This window comes from Lolium rigidum, chromosome 7 (assembly GCF_022539505.1).
Source record: "Lolium rigidum isolate FL_2022 chromosome 7, APGP_CSIRO_Lrig_0.1, whole genome shotgun sequence".
In the NCBI taxonomy this organism is placed as follows: Eukaryota; Viridiplantae; Streptophyta; class Magnoliopsida; order Poales; family Poaceae; genus Lolium; species Lolium rigidum.
This window is the reverse complement of record NC_061514.1, coordinates 218182029-218196554: the sequence shown is the minus strand read 5'-3', so window position 1 is coordinate 218196554 and position 14526 is coordinate 218182029.

Below are 14526 nucleotides of genomic sequence, written 5' to 3'. Positions count from 1 at the left end.
AAGCCATCTTTTGATCTCTGATCCGGTGTCTAGTTGGATGTCATTTGTTGATGTTCAAAGCACCTTCATTCTATGTGTGTTATTATCTCTATTTATGTCATCTATGTGTGATTGCAAGTGGGGTACTCCCTAGTGGTGATGCTCCACTATTTGTCCTTGTGTTATGGGATGCATGGTAACATGGCCGTGCTATCCCACTTGGTTATCTTGTATGCTCAACTTGAGCATGTTCCATCTCAAGATAGTAACTTACACCACACCCACCCCCTTTGTAGTATAGAGGTATCAATGTCATGATCTTGGTGTATTCTCAACTTGAGAGGAGTATGCCGTGTACCATCTTGGAGAATATGTTGGATAGTGACACTCCACTATCTAAGTTGTGTAGTTAGCACCACAAATCTGAGAGTATATTCCTCCTTGTGTTGTCATAATACATGCTTACCTTAAGCAAGTATGATCCACTCCACTACCCCTTTATACCTCATCTATGGCGGGATGACTCTCATCTCGGCCGTAGTGCAATACTAGTTCAACTCATGAAACTATAGGTTGGGAACCCCTCAAGGTTTACCTTGTTGTAAATGTTTATGAAAACCTTGGGTGAGGCAATCTTACCCAAGCGTATGGTTTATGAAAGGAAAGGATCTTGACAAAGATGGTTGGAAAGAGGAAATGTGTGTGTGACTTGGGTTTTTGAGAAAAACGACACATGGTTCTCTCGTATTCGCCCGAACAATTAACCCGCGCAACCACAACTACTCCAACGTGGGCACGGAGCTTAGCTTGACGTTTGTTCTTCTTAGCATGAGGCACCGCACAACTATACAAGGGTACTGGTTACTCCCGAGTCCGGGTTGTCGTGGTTGGGACAATAGTATAACGGGAGGCCTTCGGGCTGACCCGTCCGGAAGACACTATGGGTCTCCCGGCTTGGCGGTGGAGCCACGCTCAAAGGGAGGTGAGCTGCCACGGTGCCGGGGAGGTACATACTCCATAGGGTAGGACCTCTTGCTAAGTCGAATGGGCGAAAGGCTATGTTCGGGTATCCGTCGTGGCATATGTTGTTATGCGGGGATGATGCCCACACGATAGGTATCCGGATAGAGGTGGGGAAAGTGTGCAAACTCTGCAGAGTTAAAACTATTCGAATAGCCGCGTCCGCGGTCATGGACGGTTGGGATGGCCGTTACCGAGCCGTGTCGAGTTTTGGTTTTGAAAATGATTTCCAAAGGAAATGCGTGTGTTGGAAGTACCGGAAGGGTACGTGAAAGATGTTGTGTCGACCATGTGGAGATGGTTGAGGAAAATGAAACAAAATGGGGTGACCCTTCCTAGTGTTTTCATGTAGAGGAACTCTTCTTCAATAAAGATGTAGAGATGTCATAGTTTATCTTTTGAAGTATCTTCTTCAATAAAGATATATAGATGTCATAGGACTTCCATCGCGTCCGCTTCAATTGAGATGCCGGAACGCTACCTCTTCTTTCAAGATATAGAGATGTCGTAGTCTATCTTTTGAAGTATCTTCTTCAATAAAGATATAGAGATGTCATAGGACCACCAAAGTGTCCGCATCACTTGAGATGCCGACGATGCTATATCCACAAGAGAAACTATTCTTCCTCTCTTGTCTCTTTTAGTTAGCATTGTTAGCACCTTTCTTGATGGTTTGCGAGTACAATTCCAATGTACTCACGGCTTTGTCCCTGGCTATTTACTTGGTCAGACCTGGAGGACTTCGACAGATGAAGAAGGAGTTGACGACGTCTATGCGAGCTAGGAACGTCTTCCCGCTCGCTTGCTCGTAGGGTTATGGCGGATGACTTGGGTACTGCGCTCGTTGAAGTGATGATGCTACTCGATGTTTAGTTAGGCCCTTCGAGGCTATTATGTAAGTATTGGTCATGTGACCATGTTGTAATTTTCTTATTCCGCTTTGTAATGGATGGTGTAATTTGATATCAGTTCGGTTATGTGTTCACGACACACTGATCATGGGATCGTGAACTGTATACATAACAGAGAATTTCGGACAGCTAGTCCGGGGTCCCCACAAGCTAGTTGGTACTCTCTCTCCCATGTACTTCAATACAATGATCTCATGAGCTGCCTTACATGATTGAGATTCATCTGATGTAATCGGTGTTGTGTTTGTTGGGATCCGATGGATTGTTACATTATGATTAGTCTATCTATAAAGTTTGTGAAGTTATTGTTGCTGCAATCTTGTTGTGTTTAATGCTTGTCACTAGTGCACGAGTGGCATGATCTTAGATTTAAGCTCTATACTTATTGCTTAGATTGTATCTACAAGTTGTTTGCACATGTCTATGTCCGGAACCCGAGGCCCCAGAGTGACAACAACTGGGATAACCGGAGGGGAAGGCTTAGATATGAGGATCACATGTTTTCACCAAGTGTTAATGCTTTGCTCCGGTGCTCTATTAAAAGGAATGCCTTAATTACCAGTAGATTCCCTTGAGGCCCGGCTGCCACCGGCTGGTAGGACAAAAGATGTTGTACAAGTTTCTCATTGCGAGCACGTATGACTATATATGGAAAACATGCCTACATGATTAATAATCTTGATGTTCTGTCTTAATGCTATTTCAATCCTATCAATTGCCCAACTGTAATTTGTTCACCCAACACTTGACACTTGTTATTGGAGAGTTACCACTAGTGAAGATAGCTGGGAACCCCGGTCCATCTCTCATCATCATATACTCGTTCCACATGTCATTGGAAGTAGTATCAACTATTTTCTGGTGCCATTGCCTCTGTGTTACTTATTACTCGTTGCCGTGTTACACTGTTACTATTGCTCTCATATTACTGCTGCTTTCACATCATCCCTGTTACTAGTGCTTTTCCAGGTGCAGCTGAATTGACAACTCAGTTGTTAAGGATTATAAGTATTCTTTACCTCCCCTTGTGTCGAATCAATAAATTTGGGTTTTACTTCCCTCGAAGTGTTGCGATCCCCTATACTTGTGGGTTATCAAGACTATTTTCTGGCGCCGTTGCCGGGGAGGCATAGCTCTACTCATAAGTTCACCTGGGGAGTACACTCTACCTCTCTCTCTGTTTTTGTTTTGCTTAGTTTACTTTTGTCTAGTTTATTTGTGCTTAGTTTATTACTGTTTAGTATTATTTTGCTTAGTTTACTTTTGTGTAGTTTGTTTTTGTTTTGTTTTACTTTTCTCATATACCCAAAAATCCATAAAAATTTGAAAAACCAAAAAATTAAAAACTGTTGTTATGGGAGAACCCACAACCTATTTGGAGCTTATAGAATTATATAATAATTATAGAGAATCAAGAACGGGTAAAGTTATGAGTGTTGTGATAGAAAAATTGAATACAATTGCTAAATCTTGCTTAAACGCCATGATATAAACTGTTGCTCTAAACATGATACTAAACATCTGAAATTTCAATGTGGTTTAGTGTGGAAGTTTTAATTAAGAACTATAATTGGAATAGCTATATTCATTTTGGGTTCGAAGAAGTAGAACAATTTGTTTTGTTTATGGGAGCTTCTGAAATAGAATCCTTCATGTCTAAAAATTATGAAACTTGTGTTGCTTGTAAGGACCTTAAAGATTATGTCTCTTCTATCCTTAATTTTTTCATAGAAAGTTACAGCGATAATCCTTATATCATCGATTATAAAGAGAGACTCATTAATGCACAAGAATGCACTCACAATTTGCAGGAACCAGTGGAAGAAGAAATTGATGAACCTGAAAGCTCATTGGATGAAAAAGAGGAGGAAATTGATGAACCTGAAAGCTCATTGGATGAAAAAGAAGAGGAGAGTGATGAACAAAAGGAGGAAGAATGGATTAGCTCCCCATGCCAACCTTCTAATGAGAGTAACTCTTTATCTCTTACACTATTTGATTGTCCTCCTTGCTTACCAAAGGAGGATGAATGTTATGTTCCTGTGGATTCTCTTGAAATATTCCCTATGAGTAAAACTTGTGAGAATAATTATGCTACTGTTATCTATGATAATCCGTGCTATTTTAATAAATCTTATGATAATGCTTTGTTTGTGCCTGATGTCGAAATGCATGGTACTAAAGAGTTTTGCTTGGCAAATGTTTATGATAAATCTCTAGATGATGGTCCTATGTTACTTGATAATATTAATTGCACTACTAATGAAAATGGGATTGGAGAGGTCTTGACTTAATCTAGGAGTCTCATATCTTTTGAGATTGATCAATCATCTTGTTATATTATTGATAAAAGTGGGTTTGAAAGTTTTGATCCCATTATTATTGAGCTTGATAAAAATTATGTGTTTATGGATCATGAAAAACATGCTTTATGTGATAGTTATATTGTTGAGTTTATTCATGAAGCTACTGAAAATTATTATGAGAGAGGAAAATATGGTTGTAGAAAATTGCATGGTACTAAAACACCTCTCTATATGCTGAAACTTTTGAAGTTACTCTTGTTTTATCTTTCTATGCTTGTCACTTTGTTCTTCATGAATTTATTTGTGTACAAGATTCCTATGCATAGGAAGTGGGTTAGACTTAAATGTGTTTTGAACTTGCTTTTTGATGCTCTCTTTTGCTTCAACTGTTATTTCTTGCGAGTGCATCATTAAAACTGCTGAGCCCATCTTAATGGCTATAAAGAAAGCACTTCCTGGGAGATAACCCATGTTTTTATTTTGCTACTGTTTTGTTGTGTCTTGGAAGTTGTTACTACTGTAGCAACCTCTCCTTATCTTTATTTTATTGCAATGTTGTGCCAAGTAAAGTCTCTAATAGAAGGTTGATACTAGATTTGGATTTCTGCGCAGAAACAGATTTCTATCTGTCACGAATTTGAGTAGGTCTCTCTGTAGGAAACTCAGAAAATATGCCAGTTTACATGCGTGTTCCTCAGATATGTACGCAACTTTCATTAGTTTTGAGTTTTCTGATTTGAGCAACGGAAGTACCTCTTAAAAATTCGTCTTTACTGGCTGTTCTGTTTTGACATATTTTGTCTCTGTTTTTTGCATTGTCTCTTGTGGACTTTAAGCAAGGCTTTCTAGACATGGAGAGCTGTAGATAATGTTTTATTGAGTTCTTGCAATGTGTCACTACAGGACTAAAGTGGATTAAAGTTTTTTGAGTACTAACCCCTCTAATGAAGTTTATGAGAAGTTTGGTGTGAAGGAAGTTTTCAAGGGTCAAGAGAGGAGGATGATATATGATCAAGAAGAGTGAAAAGTCCAATCTTGGGGATGCCCCCGTGGTTCATCCCTGCATATTTCAAGAAGACTCAAGCGTCTAAGCTTGGGGATGCCGCATCCCCAAGGCATCCCCTTCTTCATCGACAACTTATCAGGTCACCTCTAGTGAAACTATATTTTTATTCGGTCACATTTTGTACAAGTTTCTCATTTCGAGCATGTATGACTATATATGGAAAACATGCCTACATGATTAATAATCTTGATGTTCTGTCTTAATGCTATTTCAATCCTATCAATTGCCCAACTGTAATTTGTTCACCCAACACTTGACACTTGTTATTGGAGAGTTACCACTAGTGAAGATAGCTGGGAACCCCGGTCCATCTCTCATCATCATATACTCGTTCTACATGTCATTGGAAGTAGTATCAACTATTTTTTGGTGCCATTGCCTCTGTGTTACTGTTACTGCTGCTGTGTTACTGTTACTATTGCTCTCATATTACTGCTGCTTTCACATCACCCGTGTTACTAGTGCTTTTCCAGGTGCAGCTGAATTGACAACTCTGTTGTTAAGGCTTATAAGTATTCTTTACCTCCCCTTGTGTCGAATCAATAAATTTGGGTTTTACTTCCCTCGAAGACTGTTGCGATCCCCTATACTTGTGGGTTATCACTGTGGTAAATGGAGAACTCTACAAGCGCAGCATCTCTGGTATCTTTCAAAGATGTATTGCCATTGACGATGGAAAAGCATTGTTGTGCGAGATACACGAGGGAACTTGTGGACACCACGCAGGAAGCAGGGCCCTTGTGGCAAAAGCCTTCAGGGCAGGATTTTACTGGCCAACAGCGGCATCGGATGCTCGAGATCTGGTTATGAAGTGCGACCCCTGCCAGCGCTTTTCACCAAAACCACACGCTCCCGCGACAGATCTGATGACAATACCTCTGGCATGGCCCTTCGCTCAATGGGGACTCGACCAAGTCGGACCACTGCCAAGATCGTCGCCTGGAGGACACACGTATGTATTGGTTGCAGTCGACAAGTTCACCAAGTGGATCGAGGCAGTACCTGTTCGAAACCAGAAAGCCGAAACAGCCGTTCAATTCTTCAGGGGAATAACTTGTCCATTTGGTATGCCTCACAGCATCGTCACAGACAACGGAACCAACTTTGACTCTAAAAAGTTTCGAAAGTTTTGCGGCGACAGCGGAATCAAGCTAAAATTTGCATCAGTGGCCCACCCACAGACCAACGACAGGTGGAAAGGATCAACGGTCTAATAGGGGACGGTCTCAAGAAACGCCTTACGGGTGCGGCCGGAGCCTGGGTAGAGGAATTACCATCTGTGCTTTGGAGTTTGCGTACTACACCCAATAGGTCGACCCAATACACCCCGTTCTTCCTGGTACATGGAGCCGAAGCAGTTTTGCCAGCCGACGTTCGATTCGAAGCTCCTCGGGTGACAGCGTACACAGAATCCACCTCCAACATCGCGTTGCAGGATGCCGTGGATCTCCTTGACAAAGCCCGGGATATTGCTTTAGCAAGAACAACGGTGTATCAGCAGGCGTTAAGAAATTATCACAGCCGACGAATACGCAATCGAAGCTTTAGTGTTGGAGATATGGTGTTGCGGCTAAAGCAAGAGAGACCCTTGAAGCTCGAATCTCCATGGGAAGGGCCATTCATCATCACTAAAGTGATACCAGGAGGAGCTTATCGGCTCAGAAACCCAACCTCGGGAAAAGACGATGAAAATCCATGGAACATCACACATTTGCGACGGTTCTACGCATAGGATACAATTATTTTCTGTTATTCGGCAGCTCTTAAGTTTGCTTTTACATTATGAATAAAATTCTGATCAGGTTCTCTACCTTTTTATTGATCCAGGCCTCATCATCCGAACAAACTGTTCGGGGCCCCTGTCACTGGCTCTTACTCCCATCGGGAGCGCTGGCCAAAAACACGCTCGCACGGTGTCATTAATTAAATACTCCCATCGGGAGCTAAGGTTAATGACACACAAAACAACCCATCCAAGCCTCGAGAAAATACGCGAGTGCTACAGTCGATGGATTTACTATCACAAAACAAGGCTCAAACCGGTGCACCGCGTGACGAAGCCAAGCGTCTAAATCCCTAGATTATTCGACAGGTGTCGCTCCTACAAAACTCACATATCGACTCCGCAATAAACTTGCAATTACAACGGAGTCGTCAGGAGAGCAGGCTGAATTGATCCCTCGGCCGCCCCCGACAATAAAATCATTAATCGAATTTATAAATTCGTCAGATGTGCAAAACACACGTCGAATTTACATAAAGATTATCCCCTGCAGGTACAAGGACATTACATTCATGACAAGGCTCCCTGGCTCCCTCGGGCCTTCAGATCCCTTTCAATACATGTCTCCATCCGTGAGATGATGGTATATGCAGGACCTCTAGCAATATCATAGTACTGGTCTAAACTTCTTTTGGTGTTTGCTATGGCCTCCAAATCTAAGGTCGGATGACATGCCAACACTGAAGCGAAGGCAAGTTCAGCACCGGCCAGGAGCTCTTTTCGCACCAACAGTCGAATCCGCTCAGGGGTCTTGAATCGGGAAAACAGAGCAGACAGAGTTTCGGGCGCTTGATCCAGAGGAAACAATGTCTTCCAGACCATCATGAGATGAGCGTGGAACTTGTCAAAATAATAGTGCACCCTCTCTGATCGATGCTCGAATTTCGCCAATATAAAAGCTTTCGGTCGGTGCGACCACAACTCATGCTTCGGGTGAGCGACATCAGTCATTGCTTCGATCTTTTCGTGGATCCTCTTATTTTCCTCAGATTCATCGGAAGCTTCGACTGTCAAGAAACAAATATCAACTAAAGAACATTCAAGCCTCGTCAGAAATCAACAGATAGGACAACACTTACAGATTAAGCTTTCGGTAGCAATATGGAGACGATCGAGAGCATGCTATTCAATGGCATTCGCTATCTCACTCTTCCTTTTCACCAACGCCGCCATTGCGTGAAGGGTGGTAATATCTTTACTCAAACGGGATATTTGATCACGCAAACGACGAACAAGGTCAAATTCATCGCTAGCCGAAGCATTTGAAAAAGGTTCGGCACGGGAAGAAGACGAAGGAATCTGCAGCACAACTCTCAGTTCAGAACAGCATTAATATAATCTCCCATCGGGAGCGCAGAAGTGTATATATTACATTCAAAAGATTGTTGGTACTGGCAACAGAGCCAAAATAAAACAGGGTTGGGTTAAACTGTATCAGGCCCTAATTACAACTGACAGAGCAAGCGTTCAATCAAGGAAGAGCTGACGAAGAACCAGGGGCAGCTTCAGGTGCGGCTTTGGTCTTCGCCTCATCAACCAGCTTGAGGAGCTGATTGGCGCATGTCACTGTTGATTGCTTGAAAGGCTCAAGGTTGATTAGGCAATTATTGTCATCTACAGGCAATGCCTTAGACAACTTCTCTAGTTCAGAGCCCATCCCATGACCCATCAGCAGCTGGAAAGTAAGTACCGCTCCAAATAAGCGGGAACGGCGCTTTAATGCCTCTACAGGCTCAGAAGGGTCGATGAGAAAAGCATCTGCCATCTCGCCTAGAGTCTTGTCCTGCTTCATCTTCGGGAAGATCATCGAGTATAGCCTCGATAATGCTCCTTTGGTCCTTTGCAGAAGTCCAAGAACTTGGACATTGAACTCGGCGGCGAGTGATAGGGCATCAGACGTAGAGTCCTCCCGAAGCATGCGAGCCCGAGTGATGGTTATGTCGGCAGCACCTGGAAGAGGGCAGATGAGCAACCTGGAAGGAAACACTAAAGGAGAGCAATGCACTAAGAAACTTACCCAATAAATTCGTGATGGATTCACGGAGGACGCCTCCCTTTTTATCGGCTGCAACTGCAGCCTCGCGCCTGGCATCTTGCTCATCCTTCAGCGAGGTGTTTTCGTTTTTAGCATCGGCAGCAAGCCTGTTGGCCTCCAGCACTTGGTTAGCCGAAGTTTTGACGACCTTCCGAAGATGAGCATTTTCAGATTCTAGTCGGGTGAACTGCTCGGCGAAATCTACCACAGCGTCAACTGTGGCATAAATTGGCTACAAAGGAGAAAGCCAAGAAAGCTCAGTCGAATGTGGAAATTCGGCAAAGCAAGAAAGAAATGAAGACAAATAAATCACTTACATGGTCACGAGCAACCGACGAGGCGGGAGCGTTGCCAGAAGGGATAACCTTCGACATCGGAACCTTCTCCACGGTTTTCCTTGAGGGCGGCATTGGTTCGGCAGGCGAAGGGTTCGATTCTTTGGCTGACTCAGATTTCCCGGAGAGCAACTTAGCCCTCTTTGCAAGAGGAACTTCATCGTCATCATCAGAGCTGTTTTTTTTTTAAAAAAGGGGATGATTAAGAATGGAGAAGGACAAGCTACAAAGGGAAAAGTAGACACTCACAGGTCCAGGTCGTCTTCGGCAGCAAAAAAGCCTGATGAGCTTCTCATAGCAGGGGGAGGCGATACGGTTTCATCGGCATCATTATCTCGTCCGCTAGGACTTGATTCAGCCGTTGTAACAAACTCCTCATCTATCCTCTTGCGCCGCCTGCTCTTGGTGAGAGCATCATCTTTGGGAGTATCATCTTCCTGGAAGTCACTGTCCTCAAAGATATGATGGGCGTCCTCAGTTTCCTCGGAGTCATCATCATCATCCTCTAGCTCCACGCCACTCTCGGGTGTAGGAGGATAACATTGAGCCATGGTGGAAGCCTGTCGGCAGAAGCAGAATCAGCAAAAAGTCAAAGAACAGCACAATGATAACGATAAAGAACAAGAAACAGTGAAAGTTACCTCAGCCGGAAGGTGGCGGAAATCATATGGGAGACGAGCCGAGGTCAGAACAATATTGTCCTTCATACTGAGGCACGTCAAGCGACGAACTTCGTCTCGAAGTTCATCAGCCGACACGTCGGCAGAGCTGACCCTCGACTTGTCATCCTTGCTAGTATACAGCCACAACTGGTGGGGTCGGGACATCAGCGGCTGCACTCGACGTTGTAAGAACACTGAGACTACCTCGATGCCGCACATCGTTAGGCCTCCCGTGTTCTTCAGATCTACGACCTGGTCGAACAGCTTGTCGGCTATTGCCCTCTCTTCAGGAGAAAGGGCGTTTCGCCAGGACTTCTTCGGCTGAGCTATCAGGACGTCCTCGAATGGAGGGAGATTGGAGCGCCGCCAAGACACCGAGGTGTCTCGCAGATAAAACCACTTGTTGCGCCAGCCTTGAACGGATTCCTTCATCGGGTATTCGAAGTAGTCAAGTTCTTTCCTGACAACAAAGCCAACGCCACCGACTACGGGGTGGGGGGCATTGCTGTCATTATGACGCTTGACATAGAAGATTTTCCTCCAAAGACCCCAATGGGGATCAATGCCGAGGAAGGCTTCACAGATGGTGATGAAGATGGAAAGATGGAGAATGGAATTTGGGGTCAGCTGCCAGAGCTGAATCCCGTAGAAGAAAAGAAGGGAACTGAGAAACTCGTGGGCAGGAAGAGAGAGACCACAAAATAGAAAGGAGACAAACATAAAAGTAAAGCCCTTCGGGGGCTTTGGGCGAGAAACTGGACCTGGGAGACGAATGTCGTCTTCAGACGAGGAGATGAGACCGAGAGCTCGCAGCTTGTTCACATCGCGGTTGGATATGGCGGAGGAGCTCCAGTCGCGGCTGACTTTGGCCGCGTCTGAGGCACTGGTGCTCTTCTTCTTGCCCATGGCGTCTCGAGCTTTTGAGAGAAGAACAGGGGCAAAACGAAAGGTTGGGGAAGAAGATGAGCAGTGTGGAAAGGTAAAAGTAAAAACAATGGGAAATCGTGGCCATAACTCCATAAACATCGTGGGAGAAGGATCAGATCGGTCGTACACGTGTCACCCAAGAAGAGAACGAAACCGGCGGCCCATTATTCCCACGATGTGCGGAAATCGAGGAGACGCCTCGGTCAGCACGCACGCACCGGTCATTTCCTCAAAACTGCCCGCGCAGAACTAGGGTGGGTCCGCCAGGTCAAGTCTTGTCAGTCAGACCGCAGCAGTGGTAACGTCATCAATGACGCCATGAAGCCTTCTGGAAGCAACTGAAGAAACACAAAAACATCGGGAGCATTAAGTGCGCACCCGATAAAACGTGACATCGAAGATGCCCCTGTGAAGAAATATTTGAAGAAAAATGTGGAATGTTCAGCTCGAGTCTGCACCCGGTCGCAAGCACCCGTGCCCAGACTCGGGGGGCTACTCCCATCGGGAGCGCTGAGCGCGCACCCGATAAAACTTTTTTGCACTCCAGGATCATGCTCGGGGACTTGATTCTGTGTAGGGTAACGTTGCTTTGCCATCGGCAGTTAACCAGCAAAGCTGGGCACGTTGCTCAATATCTTTTACGCGTTGAAACCTTACTGAAGAATACGAGCCCCGGTACCAATGTATCGGGTGACCCATGAAGATTTGCAAAAAACTTCGGCAGAAGAAAACGTTCGAGTAGTACAACTTGAGTCTACGCACGGATTGCAAGCATCCGTACCTAGACTCGGGGGCTACTCCCATCGGGAGCGCTGAGCGCGCACCCGATAAAAGAAGATTGTACTGTTACAAAGATGGACATGAACAATCAAGGAGAAGATCATTTAGCGGAGGCATGCTTTAGTCTCTACCCGAAATATCTTCGGCTAGACACTCGGGGCTACTGACGTGGGCATTACCCTTCGGGTAACTGACATTGCTCTATCCTGTGCGACCCAACTGGAGGCCCATGAAGATAACCGATGGCAAGGCGGGCCAGTAGGACGGTGCTAGAGAAGGTTCCTTGAAGAACAAGACAGAGAGGGGCTTGTTCCTTGAAGAACAAGACAGAAAGTCTAGAGTTAGGTCTATTGTAAACCTAGTCGTAACCGGGCAGATCTCTTGAGACCTGGCCTCCTATATAAAGGCCGGGAGAGGGGCTGCCGAGGGACGGAATCAATCATAGCAATTTTAGCCACCAGAAGTCTAGAGCTAGGTCGCCGTAGCGCTTAGCCTCTCGACGAGATCACAGCCGAAACCTTCGGCACCCCATTGTAAACCAATATTCTCATAATCAAGATCAGACAGGCAGGACGTAAGGGTTTTACCTCATCGAGGGCCCCGAACCTGGGTAAATTGCTCTCCCCGCTTGTCTGTTCACCGATGTCACGTGTCAGCCTACAGGATTCCATCAACCCTAAGCCCCAATCGGAGGGCATTGCCGAGGAGTACCCTCGACATGCTGCCTCTGAAACGTTCATACCGCTGCTGCAAAATGGGAACCGCATGTCATCCTCTATGTACAATCAAGTTTCTTTTCTTGGCGTTATTTTTGGCACCTGATATTTGGGCACTTGCCTTTTTCTTTCAATCCTGTGCCGCCTCTGAAACGTTGAGACCACTGCTGCAAAATGGGACCTGCATGTCATCCTCTATGTACAATAAAATTTCTTTTCTTGGATTATTTTTGGCTCCTCATATTTGGTCACTTGCCTTTTTCTTTCGATCTCATGCCGCCTCTCAAACGTTGAGTAAGTTGCTACAAAATGGGACCCGCATGTCATCGTCTATGTACAATAGAAGTTTCTTTTCTTGGATTATTTTTGGCTCCTGATATTTGGTCACTTGCCTTTTTCTTTCGATCTCATGCCACCTTCGAAACGTTAACACCGCTGCTGCAAAATGGGACCCGCATGTCATCCTCTATGTACAATAAAAGTTTCTTTTCATGGAGTTATTTTTCGCACATGATATTTGGTCACTTGCCTTTTTCTTTCGATCCAGTCCACGTTTGAAACATTGACACAGCTGCTGCAAAATGGGACCCGCATGTTATCCTCTATGTACAATAATATTTCTTTTCTTGGTTTAATTTTGGCTCCTGATATTTGGTCACTTGCCTTTTTCTTTCGATCTCATGTGTAATATCTCAGGATTTTTGCAGGGTAGAATTAGAAAGGGATGTGCATTGCATCGCAAAACTAGGGAAAATTTCACACTTAATTGCATAAAAACCTAAGAGGGAACAAGTTTCTCTCTCGACACCAGCCAGGATTAGGGTTTCGAGAGTGCGATAAACTTGGACATGATCTCTTTTGAATTAGGGTTTTGAAAGAGGGGAACATTTCAATTCAACACATATAATTGAGTGAATGCATTTGAAATAAGTTTGAATTGAATTTCAAACTTAAACATTAAAAAAGACAAGTAATAATTCAACAAATAATATTATACTTGGATAATTCAAACAATAAAAGGATTGATATAAATTACAATAAGCTCATTAGAGAAACCTTGAGCTTTATTGATTATCACACAAGATACAATGTCATACAATATCCAAATATAAATATTACATAATCATTTCAGAAATTGATAAAGGAAAAAGAAAAAGGAAAATTGCAATGAAATGAAATGAAGAACTAAACTACACTACTCCTAAGCTACTGCCTTGATCTTCTTGATCATCCAGTAGAGGTGAATTTCTTGATCTTCCTTGATCCCTGCATAACAGCATAACAAAGGAATACACATTGTTGCCAAGTGGCAATGCCACTTGGAAGGTTAACAATGAAATGAAATAGAAGGATAAGACCATAATCAGCTGAGCCGATCCATCAGTCCCAAGTTCCAACATGGAACACACACACAGCTGACCAGGCTATGTGCATTCACACCAGCACACAAGCCAGGGATAGTCACCAATTTCACAAAACCTTGTTGTCGATCAGGGAAGCAAGGAGAGGGTGGTATAAAACCTTTTCACAGCCAAACCATAGTCATACATCGACTGAACCAGCCGGAGTCACTAGAACACCAAGAACACCAAGAACACAAGAACAACAGTGTTCCAGTTCTTCTTCCACAAAGAACAAGCACCGATGAACAAGCAAATGGTGCAAAAGAACTTGCACAGCCAGTGAGGAGGAGCAGGACAAGCAAATCCCAACAACATAGAAGAAATCCTCAACATCAGCAAAACCTAGGAGCTGGAGTGAGGTATTGTAACGGCCCCGGGTAGTACCCCTAATAGAGTTGCTTGTTCTTTTTATTTTATGCATCATCATCGTCATCATGCCTACATCATATCCATGTTTTTGAAAATATAAAATTATTTTGAAATAAAATTATTTTTGTTGTTTTCCCTATATTTTCTTATTTTTAATAAACCCAAAACAATCTTATAATGTTTTGGATATTTTGCAAAACTTGTTATTTTTTAAATAGAGCCAAGGTTCTTCAA